At 39.4% G+C, this 16,624-nt stretch overlaps 1 protein-coding gene across 1 annotated transcript in view; it reads right to left on the bottom strand.

The window, feature by feature from the left end:
- The window catches only part of Pcdh15 (protocadherin related 15), a 1,443,732-nt gene that overhangs the window by 1,081,380 nt on the left and 345,728 nt on the right, over positions 1 to 16,624 (bottom strand). The window contains exon 2 of the mRNA XM_029542087.1: positions 6,800 to 6,872. The gene's annotated coding sequence lies outside the window, so the exon portion shown is untranslated. The remainder of the gene's footprint in view (positions 1 to 6,799; positions 6,873 to 16,624) is intronic.

Genomic DNA, 16,624 nt, shown 5'->3' with positions numbered 1-16,624 from the left:
GCCACAGGGAGGAAAGAGACAGTATATCAACATGCAGATATATTAGGCTTAGAAGTGTACAGTTCATGCTGCCACTGATAATTTGTGTGTGTGGGGGGGGCTAACAAATGAACCTGTTAAATCCAGGAAGCACATGCTTCCCATTCATTGTGGCAATGACTATCTATCTGTCTGTCTATCTATCTATCTATCTATCTATCTATCTATCTATCTATCTATCTATCTATCTATCTATCTATCTAACATTGCATATCCAAGTGCCCACACTGCAGTCCATGGGCACAGCCAAATCATCCCCTGCTGGGAACCAACTAGGGATAATGGCTGTGAACTGTGAGAACCCTCGCTGCAAAAGACTACAGGGAGGCATTAAGAAAATACCTACCCTGAGGAGAATTAATGCCATTCACCATTATACACAGTAGTGAATGAGTTGGAAGACCCTGGAGGATGTGACAGGGTTTGATGACTGTAATCTTTGAGCTCTGAAGCCATCAGGGCTCTCTTTCCTTCAGGCTAATTTCCAGCTTATTTGATCCCTCCCAGTAGTACTATTAGGTGGCTTGACCTAGTATTTCACAAAGCAAAATTAGTTTGCCTTCTCAGAGAAAGATAACTTGTAGCCATTGTTTGTTGGTTTGCTTGTTTTATGAGTTAGAATTCAGGTATCTCTATGCAGGCATACCATGGCTCTCTTCAAGGGTAGGATGAACTTCTCTTTCTGACAGTATAGCAACTTCCTCTAGTTTCAAACATCGGAAGCCTGCGCTTAGTAGTCACAAGAATCCTTGCCAGGTGGACAATGAGTTTCCTCGAGATGTGGGGTATACAACATCGCTTAGTCGGTCAGCACAGCTGCTACAATGGGCTAGGTCGAAGGTAAACACTTCGAAGGAGGCAGAGCATATGGTGCCTTTATTGAGAACATTTACATCTTCCAGTGATGCTGAGCGTAGTCTCAAAGTAACATTACTAAGCCCTTGGCCAATCTTTTCCTGAAGTTTGAAGCACAAATTCTGAAATTTTTACATTGAAGCAAATGAATTCACCTCAATATTTGTGCCAATCCGAGTTATACTTATTTTCATTTTAAGACATCTTAACCATGTGTGAAAATAGTCACTATTTATGAATAAGATATGAAACAAGTTAGCTAAGTATATAACACATGATATTTAAATTATTATTTATCTATTTTATTCTTGCCTCATAAAAATTCATATTTAAAATAACAAATAGACACATTTATATAACGTATATATCTTTGGGCACATACTTCACAATTTATAGAATTATGTATTTAATTAGAGACAATAAGTGTCAAATTTGGCTTTGTGATAAAAATCTGTGAATACTAATTTGAGAATCTTCTGCTATGTTAGTAAAAACAGATATAATATTTAAGTTAATTGGCAGGCAGTATGTGGAGCAGGCTATAATTGATATTCTACACTTCCAATATCTTCAGCACTCTTTGTAAGTGGGAGCTTTTGCCTCACCTTTGGTGACTTCAAAAATCAGGTCACCCAGTGACCTCCTTCTCATTTTGATATAAAAACCTCATGGTTCACCCAAGCTAAATGACAACCAGTTACATCTGATGGGCTTTCAGAGTGTCGGGGGTTAAAGATAAAAGCTTAGGAAGGGATAGCTTTATAAAATCACTACCGACATAGTACCTGGTACTGTGATCGAATTTGGTTCAGGTTTGGGAAATACAAAATGGGTGGTGGTACTGTCGGATACTTGGAGTCTTTGTCTAGATTTTTGACCTAACATCTCAGTGGTATAGAAGGACGATTTGTACATGGATATACCTGTGTGCATTTATCCCGCCTAAGACAGAAAGAAAGGAGAACAGGTGGGATGGGTGGGAGAAGAAAGCCTCTAGTGTGTTGTTGTCGGTGAGGCAATTGTAAAAATACCACCTCATTTGGGTCTTGCAACAGAACTACAGAGTGTGAAGGACAACTATTATTATTCTCATTTTAGAAGTGATGAAAGAGCTTGGAGCCCTGTGTGGCTAAATGACTTTAATAGAGCCAAATAGCCCATAAATGGTGGATTTGGGATTATATTTCAGATCTTTTTGATGGCAAATCCCTCTGAAGTCTTATTCTATTTTGCAGTTATAATGCACCACTCATAAATAAGTATTAAATCTAAAAAGATGCTAATACGGTTCCAAATGGAGAGGCTATTGAATATTTTATAACATCTCTCTCTCTGACAGGATCAGCTGGTGTCACTTAGACCTGACACGCCTTCGCTTTCTTTCCCTCAAAAGACAATTGATTCCTTTTTTTTTTTTTCTTTTTCTGCTTTCTAGTCATAAAAATTTATCAGATTGTATTTATCAAGCTGTGGAATGGATATGCTATAGATTGGCTGAAATCATCTTTCACACATCCAAAAGTCTCATAAAATATGTCAAGACCCCTGCAGGAATCTGTAGGCATCCTGCTTCTCTTTTCTTTGACAGGAAGGACAAAGTCAGGAGTTGCTTTCCCTCCCATGAACTCATGCTCAAGTGATCTATTTCTGGATCATAAAATACAAGTGGAAAGGCATGTTACTCCCTCTCAGACATTTGGAGCATAGGAGTGTGGATAAGTGGACCACATACTTGGAAGATACATTTCTTCCCTCCTTTTTTTTTTTTTTTTTGATTGATTGATTGATTCTCAGTCATATGTGGGATCAGAGGCTGCGGGGTGCAGCAATCTACAGTGTTGTACTACATTCATTCACTACTGGGATATTCAAGCAATGATTGGATGTTCCTTGAACATTCAAAATGACTATAGCATGTAGCACCCTAAACATACGATGAGAGTGACATAATTGGATACTGTGAACATGTACCCTCTTGACTTCCTTCCTCGCAGACTTAGATACTGTGGACATGGCGTCCTTCCTCACAGACTGCCTGAAAGCCACCCTGCTTGCATTCCTCAACGCCTGGCCTTCCTTTCAGGTACCCTGCTGACACGAACTCGTCACTTCATAGTCCCCCGCCTCGGGACTACTGGTCATAAAGAAGGGGCTGCCAGAACGTCACCTCCTCAAAATCATTATCCGCCCCTGTGCAGAGAGGCCTTCCCAGCATCCTTTCTGCTGTACCACAGAAAGGATGTAACACTTCTAGCAGAAGTTGTCAATGAAAAATTATTTCCAGTTATTGGGGGAGTGGAGCCTCACAAAGTATCTATACCAAGATCAGGGCCAAATTTATAGCAGCTTGTTCTCTCCTTTCACCTCGTGGGTTCTGAGGAGCTGACTCTGGTTGTCAGACATGGTGGCACGTCCCCTTACCAGCTGAGGCCACCTTGACAGACCACTGGTTTCCAATTATCCTTTACATGAAGCCTTGATTTTTTTCCTACACTAGACTCTTTTGATTTGCCATCAAAAAGATCTGAAATCTAATCCCAAACACACCACACGCACACTCGCCTAAGGTTTTAATGTCACAGGTTTTAGTGTAGCCTCCTCCGTCTCCCTGCAAATCTACTACCATGGCCCCTGGGAGACCCTGCAGGTCCCTGAGGGTGGGCTCAGCCTGTGAGGGTTTTCCCCTCAAAACAGAGCTGAGGATGATCTGAAGACCACTCTCACCAGGCTTCAGAACTGGGTTTTCTACAGAAATCGATTCCCAGCCCCACTATTTCTTTGTAGGTATATAGCACCCAAGAATGCTATCATAGACATAAGCATGGTTTTCTATGGATCTGAAGCATTAGAAAGTTTTCTCTTATGAATAAAGAATGATGTTTTTTTTCAGTATAGATACATTTAGAGTTCCTTTTGAGTATCATTCACGGACATGGAAAAATATAGCTCACAGCTCGAATCCAGCCCTCAGCTGCTTTGGTAAAGTCTTCACCCGAAACATAGCCATACTGGTTTGTAGAAACTCCATGGTTCATATTTATAAGTCCTGTGGCTTGTTTAACCCCAGAGGCTGTGTCTTCATTGTCAAAGGGAAGTCAGGGAGGAAGCTGATGCTTACACTGTCCTTGGAGTCAGACCTCTTCTAGCATCCCCATCTCTCACAATGGAAGCTAATGAAGTAAAGAGTTCCTGAGAACTCCTGGCTGGCATCCCTCAGCATCCCCGAGTCCTTATATAAAACTCTCTATGATGGCTTGACAATATTCTGCCTTATCAGTTTGTTATCCTCGACCAGTTAGCATAGCTGAGAAAACTAGTGCTAATACTCATTGATATAAACTATTTTAAATAAATTTCCTGTTACATAAATTTAATTATGTCATGATTTTTTTCCAGTATAGATAAATCTAGAATTCCTCACACATATCATTCAGAGGCATGGAAAGTATAGAACATAGCTTGAATCTAGCTCTTGGCTGCTGTGGTGAAGTATTTCTAGGACAAAGCCCCTTTCTTTTGTAGAACCTCATTGGCTCAGATTTCATTATTATGGGATGATTTAAAGAGTTAAATAAGATATGAAATCTACTATTATTTTAAAGGGTTAACTAATATAATATCTGAAAAGAAAAAAAGTCAGTGAGGTTAGGTAATTGAAGAATTAATTTATCACTGAGGTTTCTGCACTGTCACTGAACTCTCCCCTTAACTGTGTTCTTCCTAATTAGCTACTTAATAGTGCCTAGAAATACAACAACTGCTCAAGGGAAGATTTTCTTTATATTAAGATCAAGACCAAACCAAACCAAACCAAAACAAAAATATCGCCAAAAATCTCTCAAAGAGGACGCTATCACACATTTTATATTTTATGAACCGTATTGGGTGTAATGCATTCATACAAGGCCTTGCCTTTTTTTTAGACAGCATCTGCCACACACCTACCACAAGTGTGAAGTGAAAAGGCACACACAGAGAACTATAAACATTATTCTTCAGCAGTTAGAGGAGTGTGAACCCTCAGTGTGAAAGGGTTCTGTGAGGGCCATTCAGCTAAGAAGCCATTTCTGCCGATCTGGCTCCTTTTCTAAGATTTTTATTATTTAGTGATATGTAGATGTGCATGTGCACTCGCGCGCGCACGTGTGTGTGTGTGTGTGTGTGTGTGTGTGTGTGTGTGTGAGAGAGAGAGAGAGACAGAGAGAGAGAGAGACAGAGAGAGACAGAGAGACAGAGACATACATACAGACACAGAGAGATACAGAGAGAGATACAGAGAGAGAGAGAGAGAGAGAGAGAGAGAGAATGAATGTTTGTGCACATGTGCAGAGGAGGTTGATGGATCCCTAGGCCTAGAGTTACAGGTGTTTGTGAGATAGGATGTGTGAGCTGGGAACCTAATTCTGTCTGTAAGAGTAACAAGCACTGTAATTGGTGGTCCATCCTCTAGCCCTTGTTCATCAGAAGCTCCTGTACCCAGCCTGATGGTCACCCATTCCTATGCATGCAAACACATGACCTTATAATTCACAAAATCTTCCTAAAACAATAAAGTATCCATTGTATCTTCTAATTTAAATGGGCTGAGGCAAATTGTTAAGAACCCACTGTGAACTCTAACCAGCAATAATATTTTTAGGCCCTGGATTTGTCCCTTTTCAATATTTATTGCATATATATGCATTTCTTGTGATCCCTTGAATGGAAAAATAATCTGAAATATATATCTGTTTGGAACCTTACGTATTTTTCCACTAGGAATGAAAGTTATGGTTGAAACTCCATGCTTCATCTACCTGCATTCAACACTCAAATAAGAGCAGTCAATAGTCTGAAAAGTGAAGTAGACCTTTAAATTGGATTTATGACTGGAGATAAATTATTTCTAATCTTTATCTTCAAAATGTTATCAGTTCTTCTACAAAACACCATCCTCATGAATGGTGGATTCATTTGTATAATAGGCAGCATATGTTCAACTGTTAAATTTGGTGATTTTTTTAAAAAGATGTTTAAAGCAAAGTTTTAGATTTTTTTCATTGTATAATGACAAACTATACCTGTATGTACTACAAAGAATTTTTTTAATATAATGGGTAATTTCTGTATGTTAGTATCTGCATAAACTCAAATATCACAAACATTCTGTGGTAAGAACATGAGAACTCAGCCTGTTACATAGTATATACTTGCAGAAAAAGCCTTCCTATTCTACTTGAGGCACTATGGATTAAAAGGTTCTATCTTGCTCTATTTTGGTTTATTTAAATTATCATGAGACAAATAGATTGTTTCTCTCACCAGTGTTGTGGTAAGTGAAATGGTATCTTAATTCCTATTTTGTGATTCTAAGGTTCCAAGGCCACTTCTACAATTGAATGATGGGCCTCCCTTCAGAAACACATAACAGAAAATTGATTTTCATCCAGAAAAAAAATGTCAAAGTTGGGACTGGTAACACTTGGCTGTGGTTTTCTGAATGACCAGCTTCAAAAGGAATAGAGGACCTGACAGTCCCTTGACACGGTGTGATAGATGCATGGTTTCTCCTACGTTACCACTGGGATGTGCTCCAAGACAATGACCGAATCAGTGGAGAATAATAAATCTAAACAGAGTGGAAGGTTTGCTTATTCTAAATGTACAACAGGAGATATTTCACTCCTATAGAGAAAGAGGTTGGTACACTCTCCGATTAACTCTCCTTTCTTCTTTCTGGCTTTAGATGAATCAGATAAAAATAAATCTACTTAAAGATCTTTCAACAATACTACCAAATTAACTTCTAGGCACAGTGAATAAATTTAGTGGGAAGTAGTGGTCAGTGTATTGTTTTTCTTCTAAGGGGAAGAAAAAAAGTACATGGAGGAGGTTACAATTCCAAGGAACCCTAATCACTACTCACCTTCCTGCCTTGTCCCTCTGTCCTCAACAGGTCAGGATTTCAGCCTTTCGTAATGAAGGATGCCTCCATCATCCTAAAGAGAAAGTTACTGATCAGTGTCTCATTAAAAACCAATTTGCTATGCACAGAATATGACAGTTTCTTATTTACTTGCGCATCGTATTTATGCTTGAAATAAAACATTACCGGCTATGAAGAACCCATCTTACAAACCTAAATGAAAAGACAGGGAAACTAAATAGTCAACAGGGGTGGATGGAGACAGGGAACTGGACAGGGGAGGGGCCAAGTAGGAGAAATGGGATGGGGATCAGGTGTGGAGAGGGGGAAGGGCGAGGGCTGAGCATGAGAATGGATATCAATGGGAGGCATCTCTGGGACTGTCTGGAGGCCTGAGATATGGGGAAGATACAGGGATTCTATAGGGGTGACCCTTGCTGAGATACCTACCAGAGGGGGATATAGAAGCTGCCACCTCCTGTAACCAGGCAGGACTTCCAGAGAAGGGAGGGGGCACCCATCCACCCACAAAACCTTCAACCCAAAATTCGCCTTGCCTACAAGATCTGCAGGGATAAAGATGAGGCAGAGTCTGAGAGAATAGCAACCAATGACTGCCCCGACTTGAGACACCTCCCATGGGAGAGGCCAAACCCCTGACACTATTAATGATCCTCTGCTATGGTTGCAGACAGGAGCCTAACATAATTGTCTCCCGAAAGGCTGCATCCAGCAACTAATAGAAAGAGATGCAGAGGCCCGCATTTGTAGCAAATGTGTAGCTTGGTATTCATATGGACCCCCTAAGAAGTGGGCAAGGATTCTCTTGGTCTCTGTCCCCTGGCATTGGACCGCCTGGTTGGGACTTGGTGAGAGAGGGTGTGCCTACTCCTGTTGGGACTAGATGTCTCAAGGTGGGGTGATATTCAAGGGGGTGTCCCCTTCTCAGAGGAGAGGGAGGGAGGGAGACAATGAAAGAAGGGAGTTGTAGGGGTGCTACTGGGAGGACAGTAGGAGGGCTGTGATCTGGATGTAAAGTGCATAAAAATAAATTATTAAAAAAAAAGAAAACAGAAAAAAAAAGAGAGAGAAGAAATGTTTGAATCAGAAACTGTGAATCAGCTTATATGAAACTTGGCCCAGGGCAAACAGACTGACAACAGGTTCTAGGTTATGTTTATATCTAGGAAATGAAAATGTGCTTCCCACTGGAAATCTTTGTAAGGACAGAGTCTCTCTGTCTGCCTGTCTGTCTGTTGCTAGTGAGGAATCACAGAATAAGTTCTTCTTAAAACATACCATTTGGTGGCAGTTTGATTTCCACCCAGAAATGTAATTAGACACCAGGAGCCTTACCTTTGAGGTAGGAGATGAGGCTCATTCACGCTCAGTTCTTACACAGGACATGTATAGGACCCTGGCTTCACCATCAATACCACCAAAAGTTAAAAATAAATGTATTTTTAAGTCCAATTATTTCAAGATTTACTTATATATTTAAGTGTGTGTGTGTGTGTGTGTGTGTGTGTGTGTGTGTGTGTGTGTGTGTGTGTGTAGGATGCCAGGAGAGTCAGATCCATTGGAGCTAGAATTCTAGGTGGTTGTGATCATATAGGTGCTCAGACTAGAACCTGAGTTCTGGAAAAGAGCAGCTCTCTCCATGCTCTCTATCTAAATTTTAATTTAAAAATTAATCATATACCACTGTCATTACTACCTCATTCTTTCCAATAGATTGTTTGGATAAGGAGAAAAGAATCATTGGTTACCATGAACTGCTGAATAGAAAGCATTTTAGCTATTATTACTATTATTATCCTACCAGAATTGTTACAGGCCATCACTAAACAGAAATTGTCACTGATAGATGAACAAAACCTGAGTCTTGTCTTCAACACATGAATTTTTCTTGTGCATGTAAAAGAAATTAATTGCTCACTGTTATAAATACTTACCAGCATTCTTCCCTAAAGACCAGTGCTCATCCTGAGAACCTGGCAGGCCTTTCTTTCAGGTTTAAACAGTGTACTTAGTATAAGCTAAGGCACACAAACTGTGCCAGCAGCTCCTAAGAGGGCAGTTTTATGACTGGAAAGGATTAAATCAAGACATTTCTGAGAGTAAAGTTAAAGTGATCATGCTTTGCATGTGGCCACTCCAGAGTACCTGGGTGCTGGATCATAGCTGGGCTGCTTTGAAGTCTCAGTGGCCTTTGGCTACTCCGGGTGCTACAATAGTCCCATGGAATCATACTTCAAGAACACGCATCTCGCCATTCCCCTTTCCTGCTGAGAGGCCTTACACAGAATGTGCCACTTTGAAACTTTGTCTTACGTAATATTTATGGCACTGTTAGAATGCAAAAAAATAGAGGTGCAAAAGGAAGAGGCAGGCCTGTTCATGTTAAGACAAGTGCAGAAATTAAATATATGCTTCTATTAAAGAGGTAATTATTTCAGGTTATCTCTACTTGAGAAAAAAAAATGTTTATTCAGTATCACTTTTTTTCCTGTCAGACAGTGACTGCTCTGTGTGTTTTCAAATCTTTTAGCTACATAGGTCAGCAAAACCATGTTTTATGCAAATAAGCAAAATCAGACAAATCATAGGAACCAGAAGTTTGTCCTCCACAAAGGAATATCTGTCACCCTATATTTGACTGGTGCCACAACATGCCTTAATTGTTTTTCAAGATTATTTAGCTGTAGAAATCATAGTCAGTAACAGGAGAGCAAAAGAGTCATGGAGATCTGTGCAGGCATTCATTAATTCCTCAACACACATAGGATTTGTATCAAAACGATTAAAATTCAGGAAAGACATAGAGAAACAGTATCGAAGAAGAAAAATAAGAATCAAGTCTGTTTCCATGTCAAGTTCATGTGTACAACTTGTGTCTATGTGGTCATCTACTACCTTTGTATTTTTCCATGATTTAGATGCACAGAAAGTCATGGTTAGTTTGGTAGGTGACTATTCATATAATATCATTTGATTTGTATTTTATGGATGCATTAGTAGCTGTCCTAGTTGTTTGCTTGTTTTTAAATTGCTGGGATAGAATGCTCTGACAAAAACAACCCTTGGGGGAGAGTGCTTATTTGGCTTGTAATTCTAAACAACAGTCCATCATTGTGCAAAAATCAAGGTTGGGACTTGAGGCAGATAGTCAGATTACTTCAACAGTCTGGCACAATTCCATATCCAAGTACAGAGGACGAGAATGCATATACCTACATTTATTGCTCACCTCTCTTTCTGTTCTCTGATTCCGCCCAGGAGCCCAGGATGAGGGAATCGTGCTACCCACATTCAGACTGGGTATTCCCATCTCAAGGAACCCAGTTAAAGAAAATCTTCCCACAGACATGTCCACAGGCCAACTCTACAGAGACAATTCTTCATTGAGATATTTTACCCATATGAGTCTAGATTATGTCAAGCTAACATTCATAACTAAGCATCACTAGGGCTGCAGAAATAGCTCAGCACTTAAGAGCACTGACTGCTCTTCCAGAGGACCTGGGTTTGGTTCCCAGCATCCATGTGGTGGTTCTTAACCATTCATAACTCTAGTGACCTGAAGCTGCTTTTGATCTCTGTGGGCCCTGGAAATATTTGGTGCACATTTGTATATGGAGGCAAAGCCCCCTTATATATAGAATAAAAAGTAAAAATTTAAAAGTATTAACAAATCTATCACAGTGGTGGCTAACTTAAAATTTCACATTAAAATTGCAACTTGTGACAGTTTATCAATTACTTTATATCTACTTTATAATACTTTGTGCAACATATATCATATAGACTTGAATTTTGCCAACTTTGACTGAGTAACTTGTAGGATGGAGCCACCTTACAGGATATCTACAGATCTTCATCTTCCACATGGTAAAGCACGATTTATCTATTTTTTTTTAATTTCAGAATTCATTATTCCTCTCTTAAATTGAAATTTTCTTCCTTAGCATAGATAACTGATATTCACTTCTCTGTAGCTCATATCAGACTATAACAATATATCGAATCCAAGTGAAATTGGCTTTTATGGAAAGTAGAGTTCGTGGGCCCAAACATGAATTTCTATATTTAAAATGTTCTTATTTCCCACAGATAAGATATTTTGCCAATCCATCCTGAGCAGGAAAATATTCAATTTTACAGAAAACAGAAGATCTGTGTCACAGAAGTACCATAGTAGTCTCACTTTCTGTAATGAAATCTCATGGAACTATTATTCTGTGTCACGATGTGAATTTATTTTGTAATGATACAGGAACTGCAGACTTGGTTCAGTGGTCCACTGCTTGTCTGCCTGGCTGCCAGCTTTGGGTTTGATCCTTAGCCTAAAACCCCTTCCAATACAACACAAAACTGCTCACTTTATTTTTATCACTTTGTTTAAAATTTACACTTCCAATTAAATCAAATAATGCCAATCACAATCTTCAGAACCTTAAATGTGGGCTAGCCTGTATACAATATTCAATAAGTAATCAATAAGTTCTATTTCTCCATCAAACTCTATTAGAATATGGGAGGTTGTATTCTTGTTCATATGCAAATATACATTGTGCAGAATATCCAAAAAACATTTCAGAATGCTGAAGCCATTCAGGGGAGGACTGAATGTGGAAAATTCCAGAAAACTGTTCCCTTGAACCCCGAGAGTTTGGATAGAAATTTGAAAGAAATAAGGCCATGAGATGAAGCATGAAGAGAGATGAAATCAGAACCCATGAACATCAAAAGCCAGGAAAGTGTGCAGTGAGTTGATAACTCTGTAATAATGTGCTTTAGCTCCAGTTACATTACCTGTAGAATGGAGAAGAATCAGGTTCTGGGAGTTGTGCCTAAGAAGAGTGAATTCTATGCCTTTGGGAAACATTGATGCATTGGTCCCAATATGTATATCAGGAAAATTAAAGTGTATAATTAAGAACTAGGGTAGATATCCACCCATTGCTCAGGGATCACGTGACTGAGGAAACGCCTGTCATGGACTGGTCATGTGAGTTCTACATCACAGAGGAAAAACAGTGACGCAACTGGGATAAGCCTAGCATTGTAAGTAAGAAAGAAGGCTCATATTCAGAAACTCTAAGAACGATGAAACAATAGAATCTAAATTTGTTGGTTTGTTCCTCATGGCAAAATAAATAAATAAATAAGCCAAAAAATAAATTTAATTTGGAATAAATAAAATCAGCATTTTGATTTCATGTTTCCTAAAATACAAAATAATCGTTGTAAGCCAATGAGATTCTATCACGGACACATGGGTCTTGTGCCTTTTCGTCACTCTGCCTTAAAGTGTTCAGAAGATGCTTTCAACTGCACCTCCCTGGTGCCCTGGTGAAAATGTTTGACTTATTTCCCTCTGACACGCATGTGGCAGAAGGTTGTGCATCTTGTCTTAGATCACTGTGGTCAAAGTGGCTTTGAGGCCCTTGCTCTTAAATTGTAGTATGGAGGATAACAGCTAGAAGGAAAACACATATAAACTAAGAATGTGCAATTTGAAAGGTAGCACATTGGCTTTGAAGACGTTACGTCAGAGCACTCTATGGTGGTGTTGAATGGGGTGTGGCTTTCCTGGGGGCTCACTAACAACGCTGACTGAATCAGTGGGGACTCCTTCAGTGAGCCCCGGACCACATAAAAGACTGATGAAAATCATGTCATATGACAGGAAGGAGAGAAACCAATGTCACCATGAACACAATGGCCAACCGAAGGAACGAACGAATAAAGACATGATATCCCAAGACCGTTCATTCAGCAAATTTAACAACTCTTTTTATTTAAAAATCGCAATGCCATTTTGAAATAAGGTTTTTTTCAGACCATTCCAGTTTAATATCTTTGCTGCTTTGAAGTGGAAATATATGAAACCAAGTTTCCTAAAGTTTTAACAAAACAAAACTAAAAGATAAAGGAGTCGGTGTTTCTCTTTCAGTAACTCCAGGTTCTGATTTCAAAGTATCAGTTTACTATTATGTTCAACCTTTCTGTGTCTACCACAGGAATACACCTCTGTCAACCTTCATTCCCAGGTGCAGGAGCAGGCATACACACATGCACAAACATGCACACGCATACACACACACACACACACACACACACACACACACATATAACCATGCAAACAATATAAACTGACAACCTCATTTATAAATAACACCAAACATGTACAAGCACTCGTTCATAAATACAAAAATGTGTACATACTTTCCCATACACACTCATACACCCAAACACTCATGCAGTCATGCACAAATGGTCATAAAATATTCTTCTGCATGCACACATGTTCACATACACAAAATGATATGCATACTCTGCTCATGCAGCATACACAATCCTTAAGACTCTGAAATGTTTCCGTTTAAAATTAAATCTCAGCAATGGAAAGCTATCAGTAATTGGGCATGGTTTAACCTCTCTCTTCTTGCTTTCATTATTCAGATCTGTTAAGTGGGACTGCACCCTACATGAGAAATAAATGAACTGACACATGTCAATCACCTGAACCTTCATATAGGGAGGCCTTGCAACCATTAATTGACATCACCACTACCACTGTTAGTACTGATTTTACAAAAGATCAGCAAAAAGAGCTGTGCAGAAAAGCCATAAGCAAACCGTGGATTCACTGGAGAGAAGCACAGGATTTCCTTTCAGGTTTTCAGGAAAAAAAAAATCTATATTCAGTGACATGAGGAAATCACTCAGTGACACTCGATGCGGAGCAAAGAGGACAGTGAGATAGTAATCAAAAGACATGTGACCTCTGTAAACTTAAAAGAAAGGGAACCACCCAAGGTCTGTCTCTGGCCTATGTAAGCAAAATTATGGCTTTGATGAAAATATCTATAACATATCCCAGGGAGGTCACACATACACATGGACACACAGTCCTCCATTTCTCTTCTGCATTCTCTTATGAAGCCCAGGGACTGATGTGGTATGCTTTTTACCAAGGAGATGAAAACAACTGTATATCCCAGATTGGGTGACAGAAGAACAAAGAATAATTCCACACATCTACAGTGTGGTGGAGCCATGAATTTAGTTAGGGTTATTTCTGAAGAGTAGGTGAAGGGATCATCTATGATTTTCAACGTTTGATAATGTCAAAGTTTAGGGAAGTTCTTTCATTTTGATATTTTACAGATTCTGCTCAGATTTTGCTCTATACAGTAAATGAATGCACAAAGCATTAATAGTTAAAAGATAATTGTACCCCAACCAATAGACAGGGCTGCTGACCCCTCTGGTTGAATTAGGGAAAGGCTGAAAGAAGCTCACGGGGAGGACAACCCTGAAGGAGGCCGAGCAGTCTCAATTAACCTGGACCCCCACGATCTCTCAAACCCTGTACCACCAACCAGGCAGCATACATAAGCTGATATGAGGCCCCCAACACATATACAGTAGAGGACTTCTGGGTCTGGGTTCAGTCAGAGAAGATGTACCTAACCTTCAAGAAACTGGAGGCCCCAGGGAGTTTTGAGGTCAGGTGGGGTGCGGTGGGGGGTGGAGACATCCCCATGGAGATAGGGGTTTGGGAAGGAGGTATGGAATTTGGAACAGTAGGAGGGTGGACCTGGAGAAGGGAATAAAATCTGGAGTATAAATGAATGAATGAATAAATAAAAAAAAGAAAGGAAGGAAGGAAGGAAGGAAGGAAGGAAGGAAGGAAGGAAGAAAGAAAGAAAGAAAGAAAGAAAGAAAGAAAGAAAGAAAGAAAGAAAGAAAGAAAGAAAGAAAGAAAGAAAGAAAGAAAGAAAGAAAGAAATACAATAAAAAATCTTTCAAAATCATACATGAGTTGCGTGTGTGTATGCTTATGAGACTGTGGGAACCCATGAAGGCCAGAAAAAGGTATTGGATCCCCTGGACCTGTTGCTGCAGGTGGTTGTGAACCACTGGACTCGGGTGCTAGGAACCAAACTCCGGTCTTCTGCAAGCGGACCACTGCTCCTACCTAGGGGTCATCTTCCCCAGCCCCTGATATGCTTTGTCTAATCTGAATTTCTACTTTGTTTTTTTCATCTGTTCCTTTTTAAACACTGACTTTTTATATAGATAAAGAATTAAGAGTTGCAAATGTGTCTTATTCAAGTGCTGGAAGCCACCACTTCAGATGCATTTTTAATGTACCTTTTTTTTTTCTATTCATTTTACAGATCACTGTATTGCAGTCATGCTACAATTTCTCTTAATGTGCCTACATAGCCTATTGGCATTTCCCCGTTTTCCACAGGCAATCCAAAATAGACACTACTCAGTTATATCAGTCACTATGAGACGATTTCTTAAGCAATACAGGGTCTGTTTGTTAAAGTTAAGGTCCTTCAGTGCCTTTTTCTGTTTAAAACACTCAACAGCCCTGGTTTGTCCTTTTCCTTGCCTAAGATCCTCCTTATTTTCTCCTGTTCTTCAGTCTCTAAATCGCTACTGAAGCTTTGTGCCATATTACATCCAACCGCTTGTTTCCTAAGAGATGCTCAAGTATGATCAAGTTCCCAGTATCTTAGAGTTATATGAAGGCAGATGAAAAATATGTCCTTGTAATCTGTACTTTAGTGGAAATAAGCAATAAGTACAATATTATGGTAGATATTAATTTGTTACCACAAACAGAACACAAGCTAAGATAGACAATGGCTGCTTCTAAAATTCAGGACTGGACCATGATCCTAGGGGAGATGTGGGCATGGCCACATTCCCATCACCCTCCACTTTGTTTGTAGTTAGAGCCTAAGTTCAAACAAAACTTTGTGGTTCCTAACACTATGTCATTGTCAATAATAAATTAGCCATCAAAGTGTTACCTGTGAAGTCAGTTTTCCTGTTAGAAAAGTCTGCCCCACTGAGTGTGCACAACCCTACCTTGAGCACAGAAGGTCAGGTGCACGTGGATCCAGCACTGGAGGGATGACTAGTTTCAAATGGATTAGAAGTTATGCAGCAAATAGCTTTACTATTGCCATTGCTTCTCAAATCTGTTCATTGTTTTCTTGAGTTGTCCAATAATTTCTTTGCACATTTCATAGCCTTTTGGCTCTAGGTATGCAATGACAAAAGTTTAACTATCTAGATAATATGCACAGAAAAATGCTTAAAGTATGTATAGTTCTCCAAACTGTCAGAGATTGTGGATTCAGCTAAGAGGTTTAATGCTCATCTAGTATAAGACCTAACATTAATTTCCAAAATGTTTAAGACATATCTCTAATAAGAAAACCTCATAGGCTTTCTCTGTTTCTCTGTCTCTGTCTCTCTGTGTTTCTGTTTCTGTGTCTGTCTCTGTCTCTCTCATTATCACTTGCTGATTCTTCATACATTCTGAATACTACAAAGTATAATTACTCATTGATATGAAGGCATAACTACACAGTTTCATGTGGTTGTAACTAAAGTGAGACAAATCAATAAAACTATTTTATGGTGTTTATGAAACTTTTATTCTCCAGAACTCAGCCTGAAGATTTACAGACACTCTACAGTCTAGTCTTTGAATCATTTGTTTAAAATAAAACCATATTAAAACTAGTTAGACTACTTATATCACATTATCTTATCTGGAAAAATTGGAATAAAAAGATATTGAGATATTTTACTGACTTAAGTAAAAGTTTGTAACCAAATCTAATATGTCTTATAAGAACGATTGAGATCTTTGCTCCGCTGCACTGCCGGGGAAAGAGCGGACTGGTGAGGGGACCCGCAGCTGGACCCGATCGTCCTGCGCCTCTCCTGCCCAGGAGGGGTGTTCGCCTGGCGGCTGTCCGCAGGCTGATCCAGCGCCCAACACCT

Source organism: Mus pahari, chromosome 9 (assembly GCF_900095145.1).
Source record: "Mus pahari chromosome 9, PAHARI_EIJ_v1.1, whole genome shotgun sequence".
NCBI classification, from domain to species: domain Eukaryota; kingdom Metazoa; phylum Chordata; class Mammalia; order Rodentia; family Muridae; genus Mus; species Mus pahari.
The sequence above is the reverse complement of the archived record's forward strand: the minus strand, read 5'-3'. Positions and strand labels throughout refer to the sequence as shown.